A 6,553-nucleotide genomic window follows, 5' to 3' on the forward strand; every position below is an offset into this window, starting at 1 on the left:
TTAAACATCTCTTTGCTCTTCTTGGAGTTCCACATGTTTGATTTTGCTCTAGAGCTCTTAGAAGGTTAGAACCATAATGGGGTAACTGAAGAAGAGTCCCCATAGGACTGTTTGGCCTTAGAGTTAGCCAAAGGTTGTGTTGTCTTGGTAAATCTTCCACAAACATAGTTAGAAACCTCACCTTCAACCTAAACCCTAAATTAACCAAGCTTAGCATGACTGTCTACTCTTTTGGAGACTCGTGTGGATGGTCCTACAAACGCTTAGCCCATGGCAAGGATGGCTAGGACCAACACATGGAGGATCCAAAAGAAGGGTTCCCTTGGTCTTATGACTCAAAGAGGGAGATTTTATGATTGACATCCTTAATTTATATCAATTCTTCCAAGACTCCAATTTTTGACCTTTTGCCCCCAAACCTTTCCATAATTACATAAATACCCATGGAACCCTAAAAATTTCAAAATTGTTCATTTTATCAGTTTCTCTCAAAAAATAATCTCAAACCACTACATTTAGTTGTTACTTTCTTTTTAAGCTCTTTTAGTAGTTATTTTTTTGTAAGCATTTCATTTTGAATCTTTATTCTTTTTAAATTTTAATTTACATAGAATTTTTTTAAGTTAATTTTAAGAGTTATTGCATTCCTCGTGAAAATGACTGATGGTTTCAAAGAATATCTTATATTTCTTGAAACAATACTTAATTTTTTGCAGTAATTTTTGGTAAGCAATTCATTTTAAATCTTTAATCTTTTTATATTTTAATTTAAATGCAATTTTCTTAAGTTAATTTCAAGAGTTATTGCATTCCTCTATTGCATTCCTTGTGAAATCAACTTGTGGTTTTAAAGAAAATATTATATTACTTGAAACAATATGTATACTTACGTAGTACCCTTAATGTGAAAACTTTTTTAAGGATTTTTATATACCAATCATCCAAAAGATTGAATATAAAAAATCAATCATCCAAATTTTAAATGTAATATTTTAACCACCTAAATTTACACTATAACTCTTCACTAATTAATAACAGAAGATGATTTAAATAAAAATATTTAAAATATTATATTTAAAATTTAAATGGTTGAAATATTTTCAGCAATATTTTTTGGGTTTTTATATAGCAACCACACAAAATATTGAATATTTCATTTTATTCATATAAATTTTAAATATAATATTTTAATCACTTTTTTTTTATTATAACCACCTTCCATTCTCACTTAATGAAAGTTTCGAGTAAAAATTTTGAGTGGTTAAAATATTATATTTATAATTTTAGGTGGTTAAAGTGTTATATTTAAAAATTAATTGTGTAAAATGAAATATTTAATATTTTGAGTGGGTTTCATGTAAAAAAAGCATATTTTTTATTCTGTCTCTCGGCTCCTCTGCTTCCTTTCGCCGTTTTCTTTCTCCCAGATCACAGTCTTTTTGCATCTTAATCTTCCTCTCGTAACCCTTCCAACCTAAATAATGCTCAAGTTTCTCAAGGGAGTGGTAGCTGGATCTGGGGCGGGGCTCAAAGATTTTCCATACAATATCGGCGAACCTTATTCCTCGTCCTGGGGCTCGTGGACTCACTACCGCGGAACTTCTAAGGTACTAGTCCTCGATCATTTGAGTTCCCAAATTTTGTAATTCGTTCGTGAAAGTTCCAATGTTAGATTCTTTCTTATGAATTTTTTACATTTTCCTTCTTTGCTGGTGAGATCTTTCCTTTACCTTTCTTTGCTTTTCCTTTTGTTTTTCATTATGCTACCAGTCCCTTGATTGTGTGGGGGGGGGGGGGGGGGGGGGATGATTCGGCCACTCCTACTACGGGACTGTTTCCCCAAGGCTTTCATGATACGCTAACTATGGGAGGGAATTATACTTTCATTAAGAAGTTGGGAAGAAAAAATGGGAATCTTGCTCTCTTTGTTATAGAGGTTCAAACTTCTATCCTAGTTTCTTCTTGTTGTCTAGCCCTTGTAGGTAAATTTACTTATGGTACTCCTAAAGTATAGTTAATCAGGAAAGAATTCAAAATGTTAAAATTTAAGGGTTGGTGGGATGTTGGTTTCATAGATGGTAGACATATCTTTATACAACTAGCAAACGATGAGGACTATACACGACTCCTTGGTTAATCAGGAAAGAATTCAAAATGTTAAAACTTAAGGGTTGGTGGAATGTTGGTTTCATAGATGGTAGACATATCTTTATAGAACTAGAAAACGATGAGGACTATACACGACTCCTTACAAAATGATTTATGCAAATAGAAAATAGCGTGATGAAATTTTTAAAATGGTTTGTTATTTTTGATCCTAAGATTGAATTGCCTATAATACTGATATTGATACGTTTTTCAGGAATTAAACTCCATCATTTCAATCATGAAATTCTACTGGGTCATGTCAGGCTTTCTTGAGGTTAAGACCAGGCAGAGGAGCTCCTCTTGTACAGTTGCTTTAGCCTATAAGCCAACCTCACTGTATGGTCTAAGGCCTCTGAAGAGTTCCAGTCCAGCCGTCTCTTTCTTAGCATTTTGTAGTCTTCATCAGAAAAAAAGAGTGGAGTGCGGGTCAAAGTGTCTTTTTGAAAAGACATTGAACTCGAACGAGTCTTCTAGCGCCTTTCCTTTTTTTCCCTTTCCAATAGGAAGGCATCGCATACCTCTTCTTATTGGCTGACTTCTACCAGACCCTCTCTTCCTTCGCGTCCCCATATTAATTGCAAGGAAATGAATCTCTGAGGAGAAAAAAAAAAGAGATTGATAGTTGCCCCATCCTTGACATTTTCAGACGAGACGAGGAGTAAGGGAAAATGGTAACAAAGCTATCAGAGCTTCCATCGAAGCCAAACTTTTCCTATTCTAGATTCTAGCCAGTTTCATTCTTTTTTCCGTGGCCTTGCAGAGTCAAAGTAAGAGTCTAAGGTAAGCGGTTGGCATAGCGAACTTCCTCACCTTCATGATCCACCCTCTTTATGGCTTGGGCGGGATTGTTTTCAGAGGAATGAAAAGAAAACAACTGAAAAAGGGGAGAAGTAGATAACGAATTATTTTGCTCCGCACCTCTTTTTCGTCATCGTTTTTTTTAGTACAGTAAATGAAAAAGACTCAATGAAAAAAAGGGCCATCGATGTTCAGCCAAGTCGATGCTGAGTCTCGAAAACGAGAGTCTTCTCTCACTTAGGTAACTGACTGGACCGATAGTTTTTCATGTGCTCTGATAGATCATTGGGCCGCGATGTCTGACAAAAGTGAAGAAAGAGCTCCGCCTATTTCAAGATGAACTCAACTGACTAAAAATGGAAGAGGAAAGACTCAGTTTGGATTGGCTCTTGTCATGGTCACGCTTCAAGTCCTTCCTTAAGTCAGACTTATACTTTATTGAGACCATTTGAAGCACATATTATTGTTGAATGAGACATAACACAACCATTCTGCAATTAAATTTGTATATGATTGTGATCCCATAAAATATAGTTGTGTAAAATTTATAAAGCTAACTCCGCTTTATAATAGTGCTAAAATCTTGATGTGGTATTTTATGAATAAGAACGTTAAGCACTTAATATTGGGATTCTATGCAAGTATATGTATCGTTATATCAAGTAATAAAAGACTTTCTATTTAAGCCCCAGATATCGATCCCACGATGAAGGTTTAAATTTGAAAAGATAAATTAAATAGAAAATTCATAGAAATAGAATAAAATTATTGTCACTAATTTTGAATGTTTGAGATACTATCAGAACTAAACTATTAACTAGCAAAATTTCATTGCAAAGTTTAAAACTGTAACTACTAAACCATATTTATGTACTACTAAACCATGAGTTTAAAACTGTAACTACTAAACCATGTTTATGTGATGAAGTTTTCTACTATGAAAAAGCATTTTTCTCACTATAATGAGTTTTTGGTAAAATGAGATGAGATAAATGGTTTAAATTATGTATTGTGCCAATAGGAGCAATTTTAATTCTATACTCTGATTCAATGTTATAGAAAATCATTGGTTAATCTCAGGTTTAGTCCCTAATTTTGTGGCTAGGCTAGGATAATACTGGCTCTCACTCTAGAGCTCCTACTTCCCTTTCCTTGAAGGTTAACTCTCACTTTAATTCTTAAACACTAAGACTGAATTGGGGATTTTAGTCTGTCACCCTAGAAATCTTCAATTCTACACCCAATAATGTATATTTACTTATTTATTTGCACTTTATTCGATGAACGAAATACTCCTTCATGGAATTAAATTTGAATCTCACTTTATTGTAGAACTCATACTCCATTTCCTAGATCATATATTTCACAACATATTTTAACAATTCAATTGGCCAGATTGAAAAGTAAATTAAGAATGGAGTTGAAAAATCATCATAATTTATTTTATATTTTAACATTGGCGCATCCAAATTATCTCTTCATTTCACTATATCTCAGAGTAGGGAGAGAGATAAAGGAAACTACTCAAAATTTATATGAAAAATACAACAAAACACAAATTTTATATATAAAAGAAAGTTCATACAATAATAATAAACAAACAACACTTATTTGAAACTGTTTCTTAAAGCAAATCCCTTGTAGCCTCTCTTAGGAAATTTGGGAAGAAGAAATCTCTCACTTTTCTCTCTGTCCAATGCTCTTAGAATACTTTTCTCTCTATCCAATGCTCTTAGAATAGAATTCACACTTAAAATCACCACAAAAACTCAAAATTATTAAGAAAAGAAATGACTAATGGACTCTAAGTGGCTATAGGGAATCTGGAATAGCGTGGAAGAGAGTGGAAAGTGGTTCAAGTGTGTGAAGGGGCGCGGAGGGGGTCTTTTCTGATCAATTTCAGCTCTAAATAGAGCCTAATGTCGGTTTTCCAATAGGTGCATCCAGAAACTCTTCAAAAAGCATCCAAATTAATCAAATATTCTAGAAATAGGGCTTGCACTGATGCTGGCACCATCAGCTCCATTAGCCATTTAACTAATCTGCACTCTCTGTCAAATGACGCCAACAGCGCCAAGTCTGGCACCGTTAGTGCTGAACATTTCTTCTAAAGCTCCATTTTGACTCCAAATTCCATCCATTTTACTTCCTTTTTGCTCAAAGTACTAAAAATCAACAACCTGCAATAAAATATGAAAATACCTTTCTTTAAAGTGAAATATCAGCAAAAATGAGTATAAAATATGAGTCTAAAAATGCATATATTTTTGGTGTATCAAAGTCCCACAAACTTAAATGTTACTTGTCCTTATGTAACTCCTTTACGACATAAAAAATATAACTCATGACAAAGAATTTAACTTCTAGATTTTTATATTTTAGTCCACTAAATACAGTAGCATAATGTAAGAAAAATGTAAAATAACTCCAATTAATACTAAAGGTATAAGAATATCTAGCAGTCAAGTCATCTATTCTTTTCAAGGAAAATTACAAATTATTTATATTAAAACCACTTAGAATATCCATTCATGAAACTTTACTAGTAAATATGCTAATATATAAGTTTAGTTTAGAAAATGTAGCCAAGTCTTCTTCTTTAAGTTGATTTATGAAGCCAATTTTTAATCAGGCATCTCCTCGAGCTTCTCCTCAAACTTTTTTCTTTTCTTTCCTTTTCTTTTCTTTTCTTTTAAGAAACATTTTCAATACTTTTTTCTTTTTCTTTTCTTTTCTCTTTTTTTTATGTGAGGATTACTACATCTGGATAGCCTTTAATAATTTTGAACTTCACTATCTTCTTCTTAAAGTTAAAAACTTTTCACATTCCTTCACTTTATAAATTTATATCAACTTTAAGGATTTTTCTTAAAGTTTTATTTTTTTCTTCTTACATGAATCTCTAAGATTTTTAATACTTCAAAAATACAAATTCCTTTACTTACAATAGAAAAATGTAGTCTTCTTCTCTCATACTAAATATCTTAATCTTTAAAATTAACCTTTATTATTGAAAATTTTTACTTAAGTTTACGATATATTTAGAAACACAAATATAATTATGTAAAGTTACACTCTAATACCAAAGTTCATGTTAAATTTTAAAAATTTTGAAATTATAGCTAGTTGAGGAAAAATAAAATTAAGTTTCTTTTCTTTAAAAAGGAATTTTTCTTTCCCCCCAAACTTAATTTTTTTAAAGATTTAGAATGAAAAATTGAGAAAATAAAGAGTGAAAGAAAACATTTAATACATAAAAAAAGACTTACCTATTAAAGATTTTGATATTGAAACATAACTTTGAAATATTGCAAGTGCTAATATGAAAAGTTAAAGACTTAAAACATTAAGAACCACATAATACATATAAAAATTTTCTTAGAAAGAGTTAACTACAAATACATTCTACAAAGTACTAAAAACTAGCAACAACACAAAAACGATTTCCATAGTAAAAATAGTTTCACAATCCTATTGTTCACAACGCAACATAATATTTAAAATAAAGCAAAGTGTTACACTCTATTAACAAACAGTTACAACAATAAAGTACAACCAAACATAAACTAAACAAAATTCAAACTAAAACATCACCAATCATCATCTT

Source organism: Phalaenopsis equestris, unplaced genomic scaffold (assembly GCF_001263595.1).
Source record: "Phalaenopsis equestris unplaced genomic scaffold, ASM126359v1 Scaffold001109, whole genome shotgun sequence".
NCBI lineage: Eukaryota > Viridiplantae > Streptophyta > Magnoliopsida > Asparagales > Orchidaceae > Phalaenopsis > Phalaenopsis equestris.